This window comes from Pseudorca crassidens, chromosome 3 (assembly GCF_039906515.1).
Source record: "Pseudorca crassidens isolate mPseCra1 chromosome 3, mPseCra1.hap1, whole genome shotgun sequence".
Taxonomy (NCBI): Eukaryota; Metazoa; Chordata; class Mammalia; order Artiodactyla; family Delphinidae; genus Pseudorca; species Pseudorca crassidens.
The window spans coordinates 74,486,789-74,513,201 of NC_090298.1; the positions used below are offsets into that span (position 1 = coordinate 74,486,789).

The 26,413-nt window shown below is 35.2% G+C and overlaps 1 long non-coding RNA gene across 1 annotated transcript in view; it reads right to left on the bottom strand.

Annotated features, from left to right (window-relative positions):
- Window positions 1-594: 594 nt before the first annotated feature.
- The window catches only part of LOC137221493 (uncharacterized), a 258,262-nt gene continuing 232,443 nt past the window's right edge, over window positions 595-26,413 (bottom strand). Inside the window, exon 6 of the long non-coding RNA XR_010942037.1 lies at window positions 595-1,859. This is a non-coding gene — a long non-coding RNA (uncharacterized lncRNA). The remainder of the gene's footprint in view (window positions 1,860-26,413) is intronic.

Here is a 26,413-nt window from a genome sequence, read left to right on the forward strand (position 1 = left end):
GGAAAGAGCCATAAATCTCCCCCCTGACTTCAGACTGTGACTTGCAGAACACCCTTCTAGCATTTTCCTATAATTTAAAGATTATGTAAGGTGTATCGCGAGTGTGTTTGATGAAAATATTAGAGATAAATCCTGTAAGTGCTCTGAAGCAGCAGCTTCTGCTGGCAGTTACACTTCAAACAGGACAGGCTGCTAGTTTTGTCAACAGTAGGAGGTCATGGAAGGCTGCCAAAGAAAACAAACCTTTTTCAATAAAATGCTTTCAGTTCTAAGTAGTCACAGAATATCTCCTGTACTGTTTTATTACTGATATTTAAACTTTGATATATTGTCTTTTGCTGACAATTTCTTGAGTCAGAAATCTTAATCATAAAATGAAGTGTGGCACACACACACCAGAAAGGCAATTAGTCACAGCAAACTCTTTCCGGCAAGTTCAAATAATTTTTTTATTTTTGCTTGTGGGCAGGAGGGAGGGAGGGCGCGGAGGTGGAAGACAATGGTAAAAGTTATGGTGTAAACTGTTTCTCTTTCTTTTTTCATTTATCTGTTGTTTCCTGAAAGAAGACACATGATATACACTGGTAAGGAAAAGCTTGTGCCTTCGGTAAAAAAGATAGAAGTTTCCCATTGAAGGAATGGTTTTATTAATGATAATAATAAGGTACAGTGTCATTTTCATTTATCAATATGGTATAATTGACCCTAAAATAAAAGTATTCTACATCTGTTTCTTCGTGTAAGTGGATAAAAATGTTAAAATATGAAATTAAATGCACAATGGATATTCAGATTTGTCATACACTTAATAACCTATATTAGAAGTTAATGCATTTGAAAATATTGTCCAGGTAAGGAAAATGAAAGTTGATGTGACTGATTTCCAAAACCACCTCTCACATGTAAGGCAAGTATCGTGCTAGAGGACTGGTTACTAAAATTTTCATTTGCATTTTCTAACTAAAGATGCCTTGTTTGAAACTAGAAATCCATTAATGGCCTTCTATCTTATAGCCTGGAAAGTAAAACACATGTAGCTATAAGCACCAATTCTATTTAGTGGGTACAGGGTACCACCAAGTACATATTCCATGTTCATCATTGAGATTCATAAGGAAATTTTTGTTTTGACTTTTTGATTTTTTACCTTTTTATAATTTTTCAAGTCCAAAAGATATATAAGAATACATGCAAATTGAAAATAATATAAATGAGGATTTCACATATTCTTAATGATATCCTGGAGTTGTAAGATATAATTAACATTATGTAGAGTGCCTGGAGAACCCAGGCAGAAACAAAATGAGAAATGGAATCTCAATATGAGAAATGTTTATACAAAACTCATAGGCATCTCCCTCGCTTGCTCCTTATTTTCTCAGAGTATGGTTCAAGTGCTTTAATACTTACCTTGGTATCCTGACTGGCTTTAAAGGTAACCTATGCATGGAGAACCCTGACACCACGGTGCAGGCGTTACCAGCACAGCCATATCTGTAAGCTATGCATGGCCACCTTTATTGTTTTCCTGTTTTAAAAGCTATGTTCCACTTTGAAATTACATTAAGAATATAAATTTCAACCTCAAAATTAGGATTCTATACAACAGAGGCAGAATGTGTGCTTTGTAGCACAAGATCCCTTTCATTTAATATTAAGCATTCATCCTCTCACATTTTTTCTATTTTTGAAAACTATTTGAAATGAATAGACATGCACCATAGGATTCTAGACCCTGTAGAATCCCAGGGCCCGAGCAGACTGAAGCCTAGCAGCCTCTTGTGCAGACACTGCCAGCAGAATATTTGAAGTTGATGCAGCTTAGGAAGAGGCTGATCTTCACAGAAAAGCCAGAATTTCTAAAAAAAAAAAAAAATTTAAAGCCATTTCACCCCCTAATCATAGACAAGCATTGAAGATCTTAAAACATGGCTGTGATCAGGCAATATTTTTTCTAGCATACTTTTTAAATGAAGACTAGTGCCTGCACAATTTAGAACGAAGGCCTGATGTTCTTATACATCACATACAGTCTCATTTTGAAAGCCATCAGCTATGTGATCTTCCTGAGTCCCAGCCTGTCCCCTTCTTCAATACAGCTAAAATGAATGGAAAAGCACAGAAATTATTTTGAATTGATGTGAAATATATCTTGTTCCAGCTATCCTATGACATGGCTGAGATTGGCCATCATGCATTCAACTCGATTCCTTCACATTAGTCTATGTAGAATACAATCCCAGACTCTTTCTTTCTTTCTTTTTTTTTATAATCATCATTGTTTACTTCTAACCATACACATGGGAACAAAAGTCATCACAAGGTATTAAGAAAACAGAGCTAATGAGAGACAATGTTCTTGATCATTGGTTGTCTTTCACTGAACCAGTTTAGAGTTTTAATTCAAGTTTTAGCTGTGAATTAACTCTGTCTAGAGTTTTATAGTACAAAGGAAATAGGATGCTTTTCTATTTGGTTAGCACAAAATATAGAGTTCTAATACTGTTGATCTAACACTAAAGATACTGATTGTATGAACTGAAACTGAAACTATTGCTTACCATTAAGGAATAGTATATTTCTGTGATGGAAATCAGTTTGGAAATGAGGATCAAGAAGAACATTTCATTATACAAGTAGGCTTTTCTCTTTTCTGGGTTTTTCCCTAATACAGCCATGATGCCAAGAATCTCCATTGGAAAGATTTTGCAATTACTAAATTTGATAGATGCCTGGTATTCTATGATCACCATCACTTGACTGGGAAAATACTGGGCCACAGAGAAAGAGGGATTAGAAGGGAGAACTATAGTGTGAGAGTTTGGGGACATAGTTGGCATAGACAGAAAACAAGGAAGTTTATCTGTTGATGTCCATGAATAAGTCAATAGTTGCTGTTGACATCTTATGACATAGGTCAGCATTTCATTACACAGTAAATAATTATAGATCATTATATAGAATTCAGGCATTATGTTATCTGCTGAGGTTAGAAACCTAAGATATAGTCCTTATCTTCAAAAGAAACCCAGAGAGTAAGAGGAAACTTCACAGCAGTACCTGGTTCTCCACTAAAACATTTATGACCTTCTACGGTCATGGTCTGCAACCCCAATGAGGTTCACAGGGCTGCCTGGTCAGCTCTCTCACCCATTCTTCACAGCAACTATTTCAAACTCACTCTCATCTCTCCAAAACACTTACCCTCACTCCCAGGAGACAACCTTCCCTCCCACTCAGCAGGGAAAACAGAAACCATTGTGAGTTAACTCCTTTGACCTGCTGACATCCAGCATATACTTATCCTGGGTCCTCTTTTTTCTCTCTTACCACTTCTATCACTCTACCAAAATTGTTGCCACTAGTGCTGCACACGGATAATTTTCAGTCATTCTCTTATTTGACCCTGGCATAAGTTGACACTAAAAAGGACTTTACCATTCTCAAAAAATATTCCTACCCCTGCCTACTCCTCACCCAGTGGCTTGTCTGAATACTACACTTTTCCCAAACTACTTTGGTCATTTCTATTCTCGGAATTTTGCCTGGCTGTTTTCCCTTGTTTGCTCCTTAAATACAGATGTTTTAATGTGGTTCTATCTATAAAATATTATGAAAGCACTACTGTAAAGCCTGGCATAGCAAGAATGATGGAGATTTGTGTTTGTTTCTTAGTGGCTAAAGAAATTTAAACAAGAAATTTGCTTGTCTAGTGTTATATTTCCTTATATTTCAATTTCTTTTGTAGTCAAGCACAGTATTCAGTTATTGTCTGTTGGGTACAAAGCACCATACTATGTACTAAAAAGTTATGCAGGCTTTCTGCCCTGTCTAGAGGATTAACTCACTATGTCCATTACATGAGGCACACACTAAGCCTTTGCAATCATTACTAGCATGTAGGAGCACATCAACTTTTGATTTAGTTCAATTGTGGGGCAGGGTTTTTGCCCTCTTCATGAATTTTTTCATCAACCCTCTCAAGTCTTATATCATGGGTATATCCACACCTATGAGTAACAATAATTTGTGTAGACTCCGGAAACTATTGACCCCTCAAGAGTGTCTATTAAAAACTGAAAAATAACTTAATGTCATTTATTAAGTTCATGATATCTGTACAAGTAGCTTAGACTATAAACTATATTAAATATATGTTAAGAGATAACACTTTTCATATGCCTTATCCTTTTCCTTAGGTCATATATTAAAGATGTCACTTCAGTGCTTCATGCTGGAACCATGTTGCAGGGATAGTTGGACCTGAGCATGGAAACTTATTGCACAGAAACTATCATAAAAGTTTTAATGAAAATGTTTGCATAATGGATTATGAGGTCTTCTAGGTTGCCATTCATTTTTTATTTCACTAAAACAGGAGTTTCTTTAAAAAAAACATATACACAACTCATATGCATTTAAAATATTAAGACAGGAAAGTACAGATTCTGAGTAATTTACTAACTATATGCTCAGGGCATGTGTGGCACACAGAAAGATGTGCTAAATTAACTAGGTTTAACTTTCGTACCCTGGGGACTTTCTCAATAGAATCATCATCAGTGTTATTTATGCTGCTTTGTGACAGCAAAATATTGAACTATCAGTGTTAGTGGAAAGAACATATATTGAAGAGATCATGGAAATGATGGTTGGTTCCTTTGCAAAACTGATGTTCCCATGAACTGCTTTTTTAAAGGAAAATACGGATAGAGCTTTCTTGCTATTTCCATGTTAAAGAATGAAACAATAAAAGAAAATTAAAAATTAATCTGGAACTTTATCTTTTTGAAAATCTTTAGAAATGGGACATTTACCTACTTCTCATGGTCTTCACTAGTTTATGAAGGAAGGTCTTACTATCACATGCCATGACGATGGAGAGAAAAAAAGACTAAAATTTTTCTACTCAACCACTCTACCCTTTTAAAATAGCCCATACTTATGTTTTATTCTCTTCATCCACCATGTCCAGACAGCAGGGGATGGAGCTGGGAAGGTGGGAGAACAAAGGATAAGCTGGAATTGAGGTAGAGCTATTTGAGAATGTGTTCTCCTGCCTGTAGGGACATTTGACAGAGAAATTAGAGTAGACACCATCGTCACTTTTATCCTTCTCCTCAAATACTTTCACAGGGTATAGGGACAAAATAAAGATGATGCAGGATGGTAGTAGTGGGGTTGGACAGGGTCTTGCCAGGGTTCTACGGGTCTTGCTGCTTTGCCCACTTTGAAGATGTTTACTGTATAAAAGGCTTTTCGGTATCCTTGATAACTACTGGGTTGATCATTTAAGCTGGAAAATTCACAAGTATGTGGAAATTAAACAACATACTCCTAAATAACAAATAAGTAAAGAAGAAATCACAAGAGAGATTAGAAAATACTTGACATGAATGAAAATAAAAACACAAGATAGCAAAACTTGTGGGATACAGCAAAAGCAGTCCTTAAAGAAAAATGATCTAGATCTAGATCTAAATGCCTAATTTAATAAAGGAAAAGATTGTAAATCAATTTTCCATCTTAAGTAACTGGAAAAAGAGGAGAAAACTAAACCCAAAGCAAGAAGAAGGAAGGAAATAGACTTGAAGAGAAATAGTTGAAATAGGGAATTAAAGAAATAGAAAAATAAATCAGTAAAAACAAATAGATCTATAAATAGACTGATGAAGAAAAAAGAGAAGACTATTAAAATCAGGAATTATAATAATGACATTACTTCTCACTTTACATAAATAAAAAGAATTATAATGGGATAATATGAATAATTATATTTCAAAAATTAGGTAAACTGGATGAAATGCACAAATTCTTAGAAACACACAACCTACCAAAACTGATTCAAGAAGAAATAGAAAATCTGGATAGACCTAAAGAGATTGAGCTAGTAATGGAAAAATTTCTAACAAAGAAAAGTCCAGGGCCAGGTGTCTTCATTGGTGTATTACACCAAATATTTATAAAAGAATTGATACCAATCCTTTTCAAACTCCTCCAAAAAACAGAAAATAAATGCTTCTTAACTTATTCTATGAGGCCAGTGTTAGCCTAATTCTAAAGTCAGAAAAAGATATAATAAGGAAAGAAAATTATAAATCAACATTTTTATGAATATAGATAAAATACTAACCAATGGAATTCAGCAGTATTTAAAAAAGCATGATATACAATTACCAGGTAGGATGTATTCCAGGAATGCAAGATTTCTTGAGCATATTAAAATCAATTATTGTCATACATCATACTAATAGAATAAAGAAACAAAGATCATCTCAATAGACACAGAAGAAGCATTTGACAAAATACAACACACTTTTGTAATAAAAATACTCAACAAACAAGAATGGAAAAAAACATCCTCAACCTTATAAAGGACATCTCTGAAAAATCCACATCTAACATCATACTTAATGATGAAAGACTGAAAACTTTCTCTCTAAGATAAGCAGACAAGGATATCTGTTCTTTTTACTCTTATTCAGCACTGTATAGGATTACTAGCCAGGGCATTTAAGCAAGAAGAAATTTTTAAAAATTATCAAGTTTGGAAAGGAAGAAGTAAAACTACTTGCAGGTGGCATTATCTTACATACATAAAAAATACTAAAGAATACACACATAGACATATAATCAGAGCTGGTAAATGAGTTCAGCAAAGTTGAAGGATACAACATTAATATACAAAAATTCAATTGTATTTCTATATGTTAGCTATGAACAATCTGAAAATGAAATTAAGAAAACAATTTTATTTTCAATAGCATCAAAAGGAATAATATAACTAGGAAAAAATTTCAACCAAATAAGTGTAAGATTTGTATGCTGAAAACTATAAAACATATTTAAATAAATTAAAGAAGAGTTAAATACATAGAAAGACATCCTCTGTTAATGGATTGAAGACTTAGTATCATTAAAGTGGCAATACTCCCCAATTGATGTACAGATTTAATGCAATACTGATGAAAGTTCTTTTTTACAGAAAAGGACAAACTCATTCTAAAATTTATAAGAAATGCAAGGGACCCCAGATAGCAAAAGCAATCTTGAAAAATAAGAATAATGTTGGAGGACTCACATTTCCCTATTTTAAAACTTACTACAAAGCTAGTAGTAGCTACTAGCTAGTAGTAGTAGCAAATCAATACAATGTGATACTGGCACAAAGCTAGACATATAAATCAAGGGAAAATAATTGAGAGTTGAGAGATAAACCCATTCATCTATAGTCAACTGATTTTTGACAAAAGTTCAACCAAGAGTGTTCAGTGGGGGATTATAATATTTTCAACAAATAGTTTTGGGAAAGCTGACTATCCACATGCAGAAGAAAGAATTTGGACCCCTCACACAATATACAAAAATTAACTCAGAAAGAATCACAAACATAAATGTAAGAGCTAATACTCTAAAAATCTTAGAAGGACTCATAGGTGTAAATTCACATGATCTTGGATTTGTCAAAGATTTCCTAGGTATGACACCAAAACCAAAAGCTACAAATGAAAAAATAGATAACCTGGGTTTTTTCTAAATATAAAAACATTGTGCTTCAGAAGACACTATTGATAAAATGAAAAGACAACCACAGAATTGATAAAAATATTTGCAATTTATATATCTTATAAGCAGCTAGTATCCAGAATATAAAAATAACTCTTACAACCAAAAGAGAAATAACTCAATTACAAAATGGGCAAAGGACTTGAATAGACAGTTTTCCACTGAAGATATACAAATGGACAATAAACACAACATCGAAGAATGTGCACAACATCATTCATCATTATAGAAATGTAAGTCAAAACCACAGTGAGATACCACTTGACACCACAAGGATATCCATTAAAAAAAGAATAGAGAAAATATAACAAGTGTTGGTGAGGATGTAGCGAAGTTGGAGTCACATACATTGCTGGTGGGAATATAAAATGGTGCAGCTGTTAAAAACAATTTGGCAATTTCTCAAAAAGTTAAACATAGAGATACCATATGCCACAGATATTCCACCTTTAGGTATACGCCCAAAAGAATTGAAAACATGTTCACACAAAACTTGTACACAAATGTTCATAGTAGGATTATTCATAATATCCAAAAAGTAGAAGACCTAAATAGACATTTCTCCAAAGACAACATACAGATGGCCAAAACGTACATGAAAAGATGTTCAGTGTTGCTAATTATTAGAGAAATGCAAATCATAACTACAATAAGGTATCACCTCACACCAGTCAGAATAGCCATCATTAAAATGCCTACAAATAATAAATGATAGAGGGAGTGTGGAGAAAAGGGGACACTCCTACGCTGTTGGTGGGAATGTTAAATTGGTACAGCCACTACAGAAAACAGTGTGGAGGGTCATCAAAAAAATAAAAATGCAGTTGCCATATGATCCAGCAATCCCACTCCTGGGCATATACACAGACAAAAATATAATTTGAAAAGGTACATGTACCCCTATGTTCTTAGCAGCACTACTTACAACAGCCAAGACACGGACAAAACCTAAATGTCCCTCAACAGATGAGTGGATAAAAAAGATGTGGGATATATATACACACACACACATATATATGACATCTTTTATATATATATATATATATACATATATATATATATATATATACACACACACACACACACACACACATATATACACACACATACACAATGGAACATTGCTCAACCATCAAAAACAATGAAACAATGCCATTTGCAGCAACATGGATGGACCTAGAGATTATTCATACTAAATGAAGTAAATCAGAAAGAGAAAGACAAATACCATATGATATCACTTATATGTGGACTCTAAAATACAAGTCAACATATCTATGAAACAAAAACAGACATAGAGAGCAGACTTGTGGTTGCCAAGGGGAAGGGGAGGTAGGAGAGGGGAAGAATGAGAATTTGTGATTAGCAGAGGCAAATTATTATATAGAGGATGGATAACAACAAGGTCCTACTGTATAGCACAGGGAACAATATTAAATATCCTGTGACAAACCATAATGGAAAAGAATATGAAAAAGAATATATATATGTATAAATTAGTCACTTGGCTGTACAGAAGAAATTAACACAACATTGTAAATCAACTATACCTCAATAAAATTTAAAACAATATCCAAAAAGTGGAAATAATCCAAATGTCCATCAACTGATTAATGGATAAACAAATGTGGGATACCTATATAAGGAAATATTATTTGGCAATAAAAAGGAATGAAGTGATGATACATGCTACAATGTGGATGAAACTTTAAAATATTATGCTAAGTGAAAGAAACCAGTCACAAAAGACTACCTATTGTGTGACCCTACTTATATGAAATGTCCAGAATAGGCAACTCCATAGAGACAGAAGTTGATTAACATTTGCCTGGGCGTAGGAGAGGCGGAATTCGGAGTCACTGTTAACAGATACAGTATATCTTAGATAGTGATGACGGTTGCAAATATTGAAAATATCCTAAAAAACACAGTGGAGTTCATGTTGTATAATTTTTATATTAATAAAAAGATAGAAACAAAATCAAGTCACCTCCATCAACCCAGATGCCCCAATGACTATGAAAAGCAAAACCTTCCTGCCAACCACATGGAGCATAAGGAAGAAATGAACTTTGTTGTTCTGAGCCATGGAAACTTGGGATTGTTCTGTTAACACAGCATATATTCGCCTATCTTATCAATGTAGCCAATAAACAGACAATTCCTCTATTTACCTACAAATTAAGTTAGAAAATCCATGCCCTCTCAAAATCTCTAGACAAAGTTCCATCATCCTACATTTATCAGATTATAGATTTCTGGATCAAAGCAATCTTGGTTTGATATAAATCTCTATATGTCACTGAACATAAATAACTATTTGAAAGTGCCATGGAACTTAGTGAGGACCCTAAAACCTAAAAATACACGGTAGATATTTGGAAAATAAATCTCTCTGCAAATATTTGTTAAATGTTTCCAAATGTTTAGTTTTATTTTCTATGATTTTACTTTACCATCATCTTAGAGAACAAAAGAGGGTAGATTAGATGCTGGGTAATTACATTCTTATATGTCAAAAAATTTTCTTTTGCTATTTTGAAAACTAAACCTCCTTCAAAGAATTATAATACCCTTAATACTGATGTATAAGTGTCAGTATATTACATTTAAAGTGAATAAAAAAATGATCCAAATTGAAATTGCACAGGGTTGGTGGAAGATTTATTGTACATGTATCCGCTAAACTTCAATTTGGGAAACCACTTTATGAAATCATAAAGTGATTTCCAAATGAATCATTTTTTCTATTTTCAAAAATTCTTACCCGTCAAAAAAATTCTATTATCACGATACCATTCATCCAAATTTTCCTAATTATTATCATAGATGGAAGTATGTTTATGTTAATTGTGTGAGGTTCACATGTAGATCATTCTATGTCTTACTTTTCCCTTTAAAGCTCACAGGAAGATTTCTTCTTAGATTGTGTGTAAGTAGTCAAGGACCTTATGCCTAGAGAAATTCTATCCCAGAAAACCAAAATCATGTCTCAGATTTTCAGTGTCTTGAAATATCCTTGCTAGTGTCACAATTTTCATTCCCATCAAATAGTAGAATTCTCTGTATTTTCCATTGCTATCCTCAATAGTTACTGTTGTGGTGGTCAGTTGCTGGCAAAGCAAATCTAATGGTTTATTTAAATACAAATGTTTAAGTAAATCAGTTTGCTTCATTCTTTTGCCTAAAATACTCCAGTGTGCTTAAACTAATATCCACAAAACTTATCGTGGTCTACCTGAACCTGCATGGTCTGGTCCCTGCCTATATTTTCTATCCTACCTCCCTCCAGAATCATGAGGTTGTCCAAGCCTTAGGGTCTTCCTCTTGTCTGGTATATCCTGATTTCCACTGCAGATTTCACACGGCTGGCTCGTCCTCATCGATGTGGTCTCAGGTCAAATATCACTTCTTCCAAAAGAAGACTTTCTCTAACTACCCTTGCAAAAATATTCCCATCACTCTAACATTATTCAGTTTTATAATCTTTATTGCACTTATATAAACTTCCTGGCTTATTTATTAATTTATTTGTTTACTGTCAGTATTATGTTCCTAGAATGGGAGCTCCCTGAGAACAGACAATGTATACTGAGTGCCTAGATGAGTGCTAAATTGTAGAATGAATGAAATAAGTAAATCATGTCTTGGGTTACTGACACATTAAAATCACATTAAATTAAAATCACATTAAAAATGATTTTGATGCTCCCCATTCCCCAACTCAATGCATGCACATCATTGCACACAACTTTCCTCAAGTCTTTCAACAGCTCCTTTGTCAAACAGCTCATCTCAGAGATTCTCAGAACAAAAGAGCTTCTGAAACCAGAGTCATTTCTAAAATGTATTAATAATTATTCATTTGCACTATTCATTATTGTGCAAATAGTGACAGGAGCCTGGTTTGAGGACCATAGGTTGCTGCATGAAATGTGCTTGTTTTCTTCGACCCCAGTGAGCGTTCTCTGTGCTCATCTAAGGGCAGAATTTGGCCATGTGTGGTTAGTCGATTACAACAAACATATGGGGAAAATGGCTGAGAATGCTCAAATATTGAAACCATATGTTACTGCATGGGAAACTATGCCTTATTAAAAAACAAAACAAAAACTGAGAATCCAGCTAGAAACATACAGCTCAGAGCTTTCGCTTTCAGAGTTTAACCAGCACTCAATTTATTAGACTGAAGACTTTCTTTTAGATTGAACTCAGTCTTTACATCTCAGACCAGCTACTTAGTTAAAATATTTCGTTTGACTACAGATGCTTCCAAAAATCAAACATCTTGCAAAATTTGAAAATTCATTAAAAAGTAAAAGTATTCTGAATCCTATGAGATTTTTAAAATTCTGTTTTAAATGCCATGAAGATTTCATAGCTTTTATATATACTGCTCATATAAATGGAATATTTTAACTTTTTTTTTTTCAATTAACATCACACCATCTTCATAGAGAAATGGAACAGATAAGGAACTTGAATGATACACTTATAAGATATTAGTCTTGTGGTTAAAGACTAATAAAATTTAGATCAGAATAGGATTTGCACTGGAAGTGATGCTGAGCCTCCGTGGAAGACGTAAGAATAGACTCATACACATTTTCTTTTGATTCTCAGATGAACCTCACTTACAGCCCTTCATTAAGTCTAAGGTGCCATCAGTTGTAAGATACACCACTACTAAGAAATAAAAATGCTGCCAATTAACTAAGATGCAATGCTCTCTTATCATATTAAATGTAATACACATTCTGATTTCAAAGAGTTTAATATGTGAAAACATATGCATGATCGAAATAATGAAGTATGCTAGTGTACTGGGTTGAATTTTGGTTTAATGCCCTAGTATAAAGCACCAAATCCAAGGCACTGTAAGAAATTCAAAAAATTTGCTTTTGATGGATTCACACTTCCTTTCCCATTTTGGTCCCTGTTTCCTTAGCTAAGGAGGTCAAGGCCCTCTCCTCCCCACCACCATCCATACAAAGAGCCCCGGCAGGAGGGGTTTCTTTCTGAGCTTTGCTTTCCAGGGAGGGCCAGATTTTCCAGACTTTTCCTTCTTTCTTTTTGTCACCGATAGATATTGATGTGATAGATTACTTTGGGCTAGGAAATTTTATAGCCAATGATAACCATGTCTTATCATTTTACCAATATTTGCCTTTTAACAGCAGACACCCAAATTCACAAATTTTAGCCCAATTAAACCGGTTTTCTAAAGTGGATTTTGAAGTGCAATCACAGGCTATATTCTGAGATATAAAGACAATTAATACATGTAAATTATATCCTCATTTTGATTCACATATAGAGGGAGGCAATATACTGCAGTAGAAAGAGCATTGGTTTGGGGATTCACTAAGACCTTGTTTTAATACCCACTATGTGATCTGGAAGTTGCTTAATATTTCTTAATTGTGTTTTCCTCACCGATGAAGTAAAAATAATGATAAATATATTTTCTAAACTTTATAGGCATAGAAAAATATAAGTTGTGTAAGATATTTTTAGTATAAAATTATGCTTTGACAATGTGATATAATATATAGTTACATAATTATATATGATAGAAACATGTTATATATAATTGTTTACTTTTGAAACCTCCATCAAATTATCAAATTGGGCCAAAGTGATATTAAGCCCTCGAGGGAGCTCTACTAACGCTATCATAAAGCACTAGCTGTTATTCCTGATGATTTTCTTACTAATCTTGCATGTGTTGTTTAGATATCCTTGTGTACATATCAAAATCATTTACCTAAAGATTTAGGTAGTTATATAACTGATATTTCACATCCTGATAATTATTGGAAATGCTTTTATTTTTTCTCACATGAATGACATTAATATTCTATATCACTAATACATTTTTAAAAATTTGATCGTGATGATTTCTATGTAATTTTTTTTCTTTTATTGTACTTTAAAACTGTCATGCTTTGGTAATAGCACACTCCTACAATGAGAATGACAGACCTTTTATGCTTGCTACATTTCTGATTATTCTTACCTTTCCTGAATGGCCATTTTTCCTTTTCTCTTAATTCTCCATGTCTTGTCTTTAACTTTTTTTATTAAGTTAGAACCTACTTCTTACCTTTTTATTATCCTTCTTCAAACTCCCAAGTTTTCTTTTCTTGTTTCAATAAGATTATAAATTCAACAGGTATGCAGTTACATCGAACCTTGTTTATTTTAGTTAAGAATCAAAATGTATTTATTGATTAAAAGACTAATTTGTGTCCATGTCCACAATTACCTGTATCTTTCTTAATTTTTTATAAGATTCTAGAAATAATTTTTTCAGCTTGTTTGAATTCTCTCAGGTTCAAACTTTTTCAAGCAAGTACAAACTCTAAATAGTTTTAAAGAAACAGAAGTTCAATTCTAGTAAAATTCTATTGCAGGGAAATCATGCTACCCACTGAGCAGGTTATTAGACATTGAGACATAGAGGGTGCTAATCAGAAGTGAAGAAGGGTGGTTTTGACCATAGATGGCAATCAGAGTTCTCCCATTGAAGATGGCTGAAATGAGATAATATGTTAAGGAAGTAGAGGAATGAAGGGGAAAAGTAAGATGGAGTAAGCCTGGATAATAAAGTGAAATGATTTTGAAAATGGAAAATACTGGAGAACTAGTGGTTGGCAATGGTAAATGTGCCAGTGGACAGGGAGGACTTCAACATTTTAAAAGGAAGAAGGCAACTGATGGAAGAGAGAGGACAAAATTATGGACTTGACAGTCAGTTTAAATGTTAATGGAGAGTTCCCGAGTGTGTAGGAGCAGCTGCTGACAATAACTCAGGATACAACAGTTTTAACTATCACCCCTAGGCAGATGAGTCCCAAGTCCTGTCTCTCAACTTAACCTTTCTCCTGAACTCCAGTTCGGTGGGTAGGCTTGTCACCCAGGGACACAGACTCAGCAACTATGCTTCCATCCAACTTATCCTGCTACTGTTAGTCTACAGACACATATCTATTTCTGTCTGTCAATTTGTCTCTGTTAACTTCACCATACCCTGGCTTCTCTTTTTCCACTTGCCTTCTAAAAATACACTATTTGATACACTGACAGTGTCATTACACGTGATATGAGATCTAGAACTTTTAAAAGGAAAAATGTTGAATGGAAGAATGAACAAACTGATGGACAGATGGATGGATGACTGAATTTCTTGATTACTTATTATCTGCCAAGTGCTCTTCCAGTCCCTTCGCATACAGACGTGTCAAGAGGTAAATTCCCTGTCTCTACTTTATTGATAGATACAGACAAAACAAACATAGTTTATGCCCATTTGTGATAAGAGCTAAGAAGGTAAGCAAAGCCAAATGAGATCTGAGAATGGTGGATTGCAAGAGCTGTTTGAGATTGGTTGATCAGAAAAGGCCCCTATGAATATCTGTCATTTGGGCAGAAAGCTAAATAAAATGGGAGAACAAGATATTCGGAGGAAAATTTTTCTAGGTGCAGGTAAAGCAAGCTCAGAGTCCCTATGATTAGAATATTCTTAGTCGGAAAGTGGTGAAAACTACTTTCTGTTTGGTAGATTTGTCTATTCTGGACATTACATGTGAATGGAATCATACAACGTATAGGTTTTTGTGTCTGGTTTCTTTTACTTAGAACTATGCTTTGAGATTCATTTATGTTATAGCATATATGGCGTCCCTTTTAATTGCTGAATAGTATTTCATTGAATGGATATGTTACCAGTTGGGTTTTTTCCTACTTTGGGGCTATTAAAAATAATGCAGTTTTGAACATTCACGTACAAGTCTTTGTAAAAACATATGTTTTTATTTCTCGTGGGTAGATTCCTCCGAGGGGAACTACTTGGTTTTATGGTAAATTTATGTCAAGAGTTTGGTTTTGAACTAACATTCAAGTAGAGATATTGTGAAGGCACCTCATGTATTGGTCTAAAATTCAGGAAAGAGGTAAACAAAAAGTTAAACATTATACACATGATTTCAAAGTAACTGGACTGTATAAGGTCAGATGAGTAGTAAATGTAGTTTAAAAAAGAGAAAGGTCTAAGGTTTAACTCCTGGGCATGCCAATTTAAAGGTTAGGAAAATGAGGAGGATTCATAAAAAGAGAATAAGATGGAACAAACAGGGAAAATGTCAAAGCAGACATTTTGTGTGTCCTGTGCTCCATATCCCCTTGGTCAATCTCCAGGCTCTGCTGAAACTCTGGTAGACAGTTCCAGTCCATGCTAACAATCTCCCAAGTTTTTCTGCTTAACTGCCTCAAGGTATTTTTTCCAAAATGAAAAAACTCACTCAGCCCTTGTGGTGGTGTATAGAATCAAGGACACCACAGGCAATTCTCAATAATGAGAAGACAGGACTCAGGATTATAAATGCTCCAGTCTCCTATCCTTTGGCAAGATAATTTTGAGTTTCAGAATAACAAAAAGCCTGACTGGCATTGATTCAAGAGAAAATAGGAGGAAAGTAAAGGGAGGAAGTTGAGATGCATATAGAATCTATTTCTGGGAGTTTTGCTGCAAGGCAGAGGAGAAAAGTGCCGTGGTGGTAAGTAGACAGAGATAATCAGTGAGAGAGCTCTAGGGAGCGATTTGTTTTAAAGATGGAGGATGTTACATTGTGTATGTATAGTGGGAAGAAACATGGAAGATACAGAACATAGAGGGAGAATTGCTAAGGTGATGTCTTTGAGTAGGTGAGGAGGCATTTCTTTAGGAAAAAGTGCAGAATGTTACATTAGGAGAACAGAGTTTTAACAGGGGAAGGCAGAGCTTTTTGATGTGGATGTGACTATACTGGTATATTTAATAGTGGGGACATGTGTTTGGTCCATGGCTTGATGAGTAAATTCATTCCTGAACATCTAGAAAACAAGACAGTCCACCTTCTACTAGAACCCACTGAATATTTATATTTTATAATAACCCACTGAATATTTATATTTTATAGTAACCCATTCCATTTCAGACAGTCCTAGAGCACCACAATTTCTTCTCTGTGATACTGAGCTAATGGATATAGAGTGAAACTATAAAGTACTGGGTGTGGGTGGAAGAGACATACTTGGTGCCAAACAAGAAGCAGCCAGTTGCAGCAAATGAGGAGAAGGTGAACATCCTTATCCACCAGCCAGGACTAAGATCGGGAAGTATGCATGTAGGAAAACATGTATGTACACATGTAGAAAGTATACATGCAGTGGAAAAATATAGTTGTAGCCATCACAAATGTTAGACAAATTTAGCTACAAAGCAAGATACAACAAAACTTCTTTAGCGTGGGTATAATAATTTTTTTTTTGTATCTGAAATTCTCGTAATTTTCATTTGTTTTGAGTTGAGTACTGAGATAGAGGTCTTAATACACAGTCTTATTAGAGAAGAGTCTAAAACAAAATCACATAATAAAGTCTTGCAATAAGATTGGAGAACTGCTCATTTTAGTTTAGTATTTTTGTTTTGTTTTGTTTCTGCTAGTATTAAGCCATGAAATAACTCGTCAACTCTAAAGAAAATACTGATTTATGTTAACATTTAATGAGTACCTGCTATGGTCAGACAGAGGTGCTAGATATAAAATGAGGTAAATGGTCTCTGTCCCCATGGGATACACAAAAAATTTCAGTAGAGTATTATTTAAAGACTAAGAGCATGGCAAAAAAATAGCATATGATGACTATGTAGGAGATGTCATTTAGGTCATGACAGAGCAGTAGTCCCGTGAAAAGGGTTTTCAAATATGAAGACATTGACTAAGGAGGAACATTTCAGACAAAAGCTAGAGTCACTTCACTTCTCTTAGACTTAGTTTTGTGTCTGTGTTGTTGGGCTACATAAGGCTTTTCAAACTCTATTCATGGAATTCTTTACAAGCTACAGTAACTCCAGAGAAGTTTGGGGGGAGGAAGTCAAGATGAGCAATTAGGGCTCTTGGCTTCTCACTTCCACTTCAAGCAGAGATATCTTAGGCAATGCAAAAGGAGTTCCATTAATTAATTTAATGTTTAAATTAATTTAAAAATCTATTTATTAATAAAAAAACACTGGATAACATGGTCTCTAAGGTTCCATATCTAACATTCCATAGAAAAAAATCTTACAGTGATACTGTGTTCATTGGTATTATTTTGTTAATTACCAGAAAAGAAATCTAAATTTCCCTATATTCTGGGGACTGTAACATTGCTGCCAATTTTGAGGGGGGAGTGTGGGGAAAGGGAAGTGGTGGTCCTTTTGGGGGCAAAAAGAACAAACAAAGGCACTGGATGAGGGTGAAAGAATCTGCTGAAATGCAAAGGCAGAAAGGAACCAGAAATATATTGCAGGCAAATTTTGCTTAAGACCTAATTTTGTCTCTGAAATGTCAATTAGAATATTCAAATAAAAGATGATGAAGTTATAAATATAATATATATACATAGATGCAAACATATTCATATACTTATGTGCATATTTTATACAGGTACCCATGATTTGTAATATTCTAATAGGAGAGAATGGTGCAATATCTAAATCTGTGGCCCATGCCCTCTGAAAGTACTCTAGATAAAAGGTAAGAAAAATAATTGTCTGATACAGTTTCTAAAACACACACAGAAGAACCATGGTGATTGTGTATTTCTAGAATTCATTTCACTTATCATATAATCCAATTTGGAAATTCAAACACGTTAAATGAAAACTTTATAACCCCACACACAAAACGTTAAACCTCATCATAAGTTAGTTTTCCAATGGTCATAAATTCTCCTTTAGACAAGTTAGCATTTTATCTAAAGCAAATCTCAAAACTGTAAATAACATCTCCAACAAAACACAGCTGTGAAAGCCTAATCATTTCTTAAAAAAAATAGGTAAACTGCTTTTTAGATAAGCACGAGGGTACGATGTAGATTTTTTCATCGTTAAGTATATGTCCTCATTTTCTGTGGTTTCCTTGGCTCAGTTTCTATTTTTTTAATGCCAAAGATAACACAGCCTCTTTTATATTAATCAGTCAACAAACACAGCTGAGAAGTTGAATGCTAAGGAGTTCGAATTTTCCTAAAGGTTTGAGAAATGTCTTAATATTTCACAGTATGTCAGCATTCTTATGACATCCCATTATGTGGCATTATATACATTTTCTTGTACAGTTTGTCTCATAAGTTTAACAATTACTAGGTTAACTAAGAGTAAGTCTTGTCCTCAGACCATTACCTTGTGTCACAAGATCATAAATTTAAAATGCATTGCATTGTTTTTTCTATAAAGAAATTGTATTTTATAACTTAATTTTTTGTACATTATTTTCATGATTTTTATGACAATAGCAGTAAAATAATTACTGCTTACAAAAACATACAGATAGAGTTTTTATAAGTACTAACTAACCTCGTTTTATCCCCTATATGTAAAATTAGTATGTATCTCTGGAACTGGGATCATGCATTTTTAAAAACCTTTTACAACATAGCCTACTCTGTCTAAATCCAACTGGTACTACTGTATTTTGTGGCTAGACTAACTTTGTGACTTTGAAAAGTGTTCTTCACATTGCTTTTATATGGCATCAATTTCACTGTGCACCAGAGGTGACTGAGAAACATATTTTGTTGGTTAAAAATATTACAGTAAGCGACTGTTCTCCACGCCATTTTCAAATAAGAATCAATCAAATCTTGTGTGGTGATGTGCAAATTTTCAGTCAGTTTTAACTGGTTTTGCTCTTCTGAAGGTTAAGGTAGTTTAATGGTTGAAAGCACATTGCAGTGAAGCTAGCTGCACAAGTCGAAAGTGTACAGGATTAGGATTTCATTTCATTTTAGCTGTTGCCATGTGTATTTTCTGTCCAAGCTGCCTCTTGCCGCCGTTTAACCCATGCCTTTTTAAAGACAAGAGGGGTTGAGAACTTGAGGGCCTCTGGCTTCATTTTAACAAGGTGTCACTAGCACTTTGGTACATAATTTGTCATAAATGTCAAAGGTCACTGGATGTTCGAAACCTACAGCCAGCAGATGGTCATTATGACAGCAGTTATGTTTCAAAGGCAAAGGATGTTTTGTGGTATTTACTTTAGTGTGTTAGTGTTACACCTCAGAGTATATCTGAGAAGATTCTAGTTTAAATCAAATCATCCTTGTAGTTGACTGCTTAAGAGGTAGTACCAAGAGATGGAGCAGTTTTCAAAGATATTCCACTTGGTTATTCCAGTCTAAAATTTACACCATGTAATTTTTTATTTTCCTCCTTATGCTCAAGCACTGATTATGGATTTCCTAGTTCTCATTTCTGAGTTAAAAAAAAACAAAATTAAGTAAAAAAGCAAAGTATCAAAATGTGTTAATGTGAGTTTCTATTTCTAGCCAGATCGTTGAAAGGGTATAAAATGTTAAGAACTATAGATGAATTTCTATACTACAACTAAATATTATCCAATAGCAATGTCAGATAAAACAAATAGAAAATGTTTTATTAGATTCTACTACACTTCTAAATTTGTTACTTTAAACTTCACTAATTTATTCATTATTTCATCCTAGTTTTTACTTATGCCATTTTATACTAAACAATTAACAATTTTGACAGGTCCTAAGTGCTAATATTGAAAAACAAAACTCATATCCTACCATATTTCCATTAGGCAACACCCGCAGAATTGGTGAAGTGTTTGTGTTAAATAAAGAGGTCCACCAGTTCTTAAAAAAGCTTTGTTCTTAAAATCATGAGTTTAGCAACAAGAAGAATTGGACATAATCTAGTACAAACAGATACAAAGATATGTATTTCTATTAAGCTTCACGATCAGGAAGAGAGAAGATCATGAAGATAGAGACTGAGACTGGTTGAAAATAAAAAGAGAGATTCTAGTACTGCTCTAGTAGAAGTGTACCACTGAATGCCTGAGCATACAGAGAATGGGAATGATGATCTCCTAATACAGGCAATAAGTGACATAGCCCTGGGGGAAGAGGCTGATGGTAGCTGTGGGGCCTTCACCTATCGACTTATCTGTGGGGTCACCAGCTCCATGAAACTTAAAAGTCCTGTGAACGTAAAATTCTTCACTACTGTTGCTGATAACTTTTCTCACAGAAGATGCAAGGGGCAATAAGAATTCTTACTCTGAACTGGACTTTGATCTATAAGGAAGAATTGCATAATGATCTGAAAGTGGCAGCGGCCTTGGGAGAAATTAAGACAATATACAGTTAGAATTAAGTCTGGCTGCATGTAAGAGAAAACCCAGATGAACCGCTTTAGTGCATGAGATTTGATTCATTGCTGAAAAAATCCAGAGGCCAGTGTAGCAAAATCCAGGGTTAGTGTAGCAATATCACAAATTATTGCAGATCCCAGGCTCCTTTCAGCCCTTCATTCAAAACACAACAGGTTAAGAACATGGATATAGAACCCAACTTCACCACTTTCTAGGTGTTTAATCTTTGGCAAGTCATTTCATCTCTCTCTCTACCTCCACATCTACATCTATAAATAGATTTATAACTACTTACTATAAATTATTTTAATGGACACTGTTAATTGGAACTATGGATAGTAATTTGTAATAATTATTCAAAACTAATAGTAGCTAACATTTAATGAGTGCTTCTCATGTCCAGGTGCTGTTCTTAACTCTTGTTAAGTAAGGTAATAAAACTGTGAAATGCAGCATCAAACACCAGCCCAGGCAATGTGACTACATGATCCCTGGTCTTAAGTATTATTTAGGGATGAGGAAACTTAGATTCCTACCTCATATGATTGTCGTGAAGCATATGCAAAATGTAAAACATATGCAAAATGTAAACATATGCAAAATGTAAAAACTAATTCCTGGTACATAGTAAATACTACAAATACTGCTGGCCGTTATTATTGCTACTGCTTTTCTGACGTGGTCCTCTTCAGCATAGTCCAAGTGCTCCAATCACTTCATCCTCATTAAAGGAAAACTTCATATCACTCTCCTATTAGAACACTTCCTATATAGACGTAATCTCTACTTATATCCAATTGGCCATATTTTAGGCCAGGAACATGAGAAACGTGGTCTTTATTCTGTATCCTGGTAAAATTTGTAGAGTTTATTAATCAGGAAATGAAGAAAAACTAAATATTGGGAAGACACAACTAACAATTAACTGCTATATGACATCTAGGAGTTCACAAAAGTGTAAAAATTGTCTGTTGGAGATTCTTAGACAGACATGTATCTTAGATTTTTAGGAAAACTATGTATAAAATAAAATATAGGCAGAGGTGCAGGTATGATCTGGTATCTAGAATTCCATCCTTCAACTCCCCCAGAGAAGAATCTTAAGGGCAGAACAGTTAAACGAAACAACAAAAAAAAAAGCCAAACCAATTAAGAAACAAACAAGACTATCTCAAGAAACCATAAGGTTTGTTTTGATGAGCTAAGAATTACAAGTAAAATATGTCATAGACCTCTATGACCACACCAAGAAGAGAAAGTCAAAGACGAGATAAAGTTTTAAGGATAATACTGGAAAAAGGCAAGTTCATTTTAGCTATGCATGATGTATAAAGATAAGCAAAAAAGGGAGAAGCACTTGCTTTGGGGAGATGAAAGTGAAATATAGAATTACTCATCTTTTAGTCTTCATCTTCAACCTCTACTGTGAAGACTCTTTATACTGAGTATAACAAATATCATTGAGACAGTTACCTCTGTCTGCTGTGCCTCCCTGCATTTTCCTTTGAACATGCTGTTTCTGCTATCTGGAATATCCTTCCTCTCTTATTCACTCATGAAACTCCCACTCAGCCTTCAACAGCTAGTTCAAACAATAATCCAAGAAAGCCCAGAGAGAGTGGGAGAGTTTCCAGAAGACATATCTGTCAGATGATATCCAAGCTCCTTTTTGCACAGGGGTGGGATAAGACCAGCTAGGGGTGGCCAGATGGGTCAGACTCAGAATTTTAGTTCAGACACTACAGCTCATTCTAAGCAAGGAAGTCAAGAACAAATAGATTCAGCCCATGGGTAAATGCCAAAGTTGGGACAAAATGGGAAACAAAGTCACGTAACAAGTCCAGTGAGATGAAAACAGGGCTTAACTACTGGTTCATATTAGGTGGAAATGTTACAAAAAGAGTTCAGTTTTATTTAATGTAAGATTTAATAATGAATTTAATATGAACCTTAGTGATTTCCACAAATGCCCCTGGATGTCTTAAGAAATGTCTCTGGCTATTTTAAGTTGTCTTTTCTAGTTGCCAGCTTCAGTCTCGTCAGCTGTTATGGACTTTCCAGGCAAGTTATGGCAATTAAGTAAGATGACGCACACAATGCACCCTGTTTTGCTGCTGACACAAAGTATTTGCTCAATACTATGTAGCGGAAATACCAGCCTTCTGGCAGTGGCTGGCGCAGCAGAGCTGCTCTCTAAGCAGCCCTCCAAGTAGCAGGGTTCCGAGACTGTGAAGTTGGCCTCCAAGTTTCTTTGCAGGGGGACGGGTGAGACAAGTGCTGACCGGGTGCTAGCTGTGAGGAGAGGGCCTCTTGAAGATAATATCTCAACTCAAAAGAGTGCCTCCAAGCATAGGATTCCAGGCACTGGAATTCCAGGCTCCGAGGCATTCAACTCTCTCTGCAGAAGTTGACTATTTAACTCTATAATATGCAAAGAGCCCAAACTAATCACAGGTGTTTTGGAGAAGAAAAACAATGTTGGAAGATTTGCTCTGCTACACACTAAGGCCTATTATAAAGGAAGTGTGTAGCAAAATATACTTCTACCACCTGTACCTGAGATTACCTGTTTTTAAAGGCCTTCACCAGCATGGGTCAGCATCTTTTAAGAAAAAGCCTGGAGCTGTGGGTTCACAGAACAGTTGCAGGGAGGGAACATGTTTTCCTCCTGGGGTATATTTAAATTTGGGAGGTTGCTTTATGGAAGAGGGGCTGGAATAAGTCGCTGCTGCAGGTGGCCCAGCTTTAGCAAGACCAGCTTTAAGTACATGTTGAAAACTTTATCCCCTAAAACAAAAATCTAGGTCTGAGTTTATGTTAAAAGGAATTCCAGAGAGAAGAAATTCCTGGAGCACTTTTTAAAAACAATGATAATAGCATTCATCCTTACAGCAAAGGAAAGATTTGTGCCATCCATTAAAAAAAAAGGTCACACAGCTAACACATAGGAGTATCCCATTTCCTGGAAACTCAATAAAATCAAGTTGCAGAGGTATAGGGGTGCACTTTCCTGGGATCTTTCACTGAAATCCTCAGAGTAGAAAACACCTGGGTTAGAAAATACCAAGAAACAGTCCACGTTCCCTGTGAGACTCGGGTTACAAGAAGTATAAACTCCATGAACCCAGACATTTTTGACTGTTTTTTACTACTGAAATCCATAGACCTAGATTAGTTCCTGGTTCATAATTTTCAGAAGGAATGGAGAAGAGCAGAGATTAGAATGACTCTCAGAAGAATAGCACCTTGGAAACCCTGAACAGAAGCCAGTCTGACAATGTAGAAAGCTATGTGACTGGTAGGGTTTTGGTGCTCCAGCCGGGTGTCAGGCCTGAGCCTCCAAGATGGGAGAGCTGTGTCCAGGACTTTGGACCACCAGAGACTTATGGTCCCACATAATAACAATTGGTGAGCGCTCTCCCAGAGATCTCCATCTCAACACTAAGACCCAGCCCCACTCAACGACCGGCAAGCTTCAGTGCGGACGCCCCATGCCAAACAACTAGCAAGACAGAAACACAACCCCACCCATTAGCAGAGAGGCTGCCTAATATCATACTAAGTTCACAGGCAACCCAAAACACACCACCAGATGCAGCCCTGCCCATCAGAAAGACAAGATCCAGGCCCAACCACCAAAACAAAGGCGCTGGTCCCCTCCACCAGGAAGCCAACACAAGCCACTGAACCAACTAGGGGCAGACACCAAAACACTGGGGGCAGACACCAAAAACAATGGGAACTAAAAACCTGCAACCTGTGAAAAGGAGACCCCAAACACAGTAAGTTAAATAAAATGGGAAGACAGAGAAATATGCAGCAAATGAAGGAGCAAGGTAAAAAGCCACAAGACCAAACAAATGAAGATGAAATGGGCAGTCTACTTGAAAAAGAATTCAGACTAATGACAGTAAAGATATCCAAAATCTTGGAAATAAAATGGAGAAAATACAAGAAACATTTAACAAGGAGCTGGAAGAACTAAACAGCAAACAAACAAAGATGAACAACACAATAAATGAAATTAAAAATACTTTAGAAGGAATCAATAGCAGACTAACTGAGGCAGAAGAATGGATAAGTGACCTGGAAGATAACAGTGGAAATAACTGTCATGGAGCAGAATAAAGAAAAAAGAATGAAAAGAATTGAGGACAGTCTCAGAGACCTCTGGGACAACATCAAGCACATCACCATTTGAATAATAGGGGTCCCAGAAGACGAAGAGAAAAAGAAAGGGTCTGAGAAAATACTGGAAGAAATTATAGTTGAAAAATTCACTAACATGGTAAAGAAAATAGTCAGTCAAGTACACGAAGCACAGAGAGTCCCATACAGGATTTATCCAAGGAGAAACATGCCAAGACACATATTAATCAAACTATCAAGAATTAAATACAAAGAAAAAAATATTAAAAGCAGCAAGGGAAAAGCAACAAATAACATACAAGGGAATCCCCGTAAGGTTAAGAGCTGACCTTTCAGCGGAAACTCTGCAAGCCAGAAGGGAGTGGTAGGACATATTTAAAGTGCTGAAAGGGAAAAATGTACAACCAAGATTACTCTACCCAGCAAGGATCTCATTCAGATTCGACAGAGAAATTAAAACCTTTACAGACAAGCAAAAGTTAAGAGAATTCAGCACCACCAAACCAGCTTTACAACAAAGGTTAAAGTAACTTCTCTAGGCAGGAGTTACAAGAGAAGAAAAAGACATACAATAACAAACTGAAAACAATTAAGAAAATGGTAATAGGAACCTTCATACTGATAATTACCTTAAATGTAAATGGATTAAATACTCCAATCAAAAGACACAGACTGGCTGAATGGATACAAAAACAAGACCTGTATATATGTTGTCTACAAGAGACCCACTTCAGACCTAGGGACACATACAGACTGAAAGTGAGGGAATGGAAAAAAATATCCAATGCAAATGGAAATCAAAACAAAGCTGGAGTAGCAATCCTCATATCAGACAAAATAGACTTTAAAATAAAGACTATTACAAGAGACAAAGAAGGACACTACATAATGATCAAGGGATCAATCCAAGAAGAAGATATAACAATTGTAAATATTTATGCACCCAACATAGGAGCACCTCAGTACATAAGGCAAATGCTAACAGCCATAATAGGGGAAATCGACAGTAACACAATCATAGTAGGGGACTTTAACACCCCACATTCACCAATGGACAGCTCATCCAAAATGAAAATAAATAAGGACACAAGCTTTAGATGACACATTAGACAAGATGGACTTAATTGATGTTTATAGCACATTCCATCCAAAAACAACAGAATATACTTTCTTCTCAAGTGCTCATGAAACATTCTCCAGGACAGGTCATATCTTGGGTCACAAATCAAGCCTTGGTAATTTTAAGAAAATGGAAATCATATCAAATATCTTTTCTGACAACAATGCTATGAGACTAGATATCAATTACTGGAAAAAAAAAACTGTAAAAAATACAAACACATGGAGGCTAACAACACGCTATTAAATAACCAAGAGATCACTGAAGAAATCAAAAAGGAAATCAAAAAATACCTAGAAACAAATGACAATGAAAACACGATGACCCAAAACCTATGGGATGCAGCAAAAGCAGTTCTAAGAGGGAACTT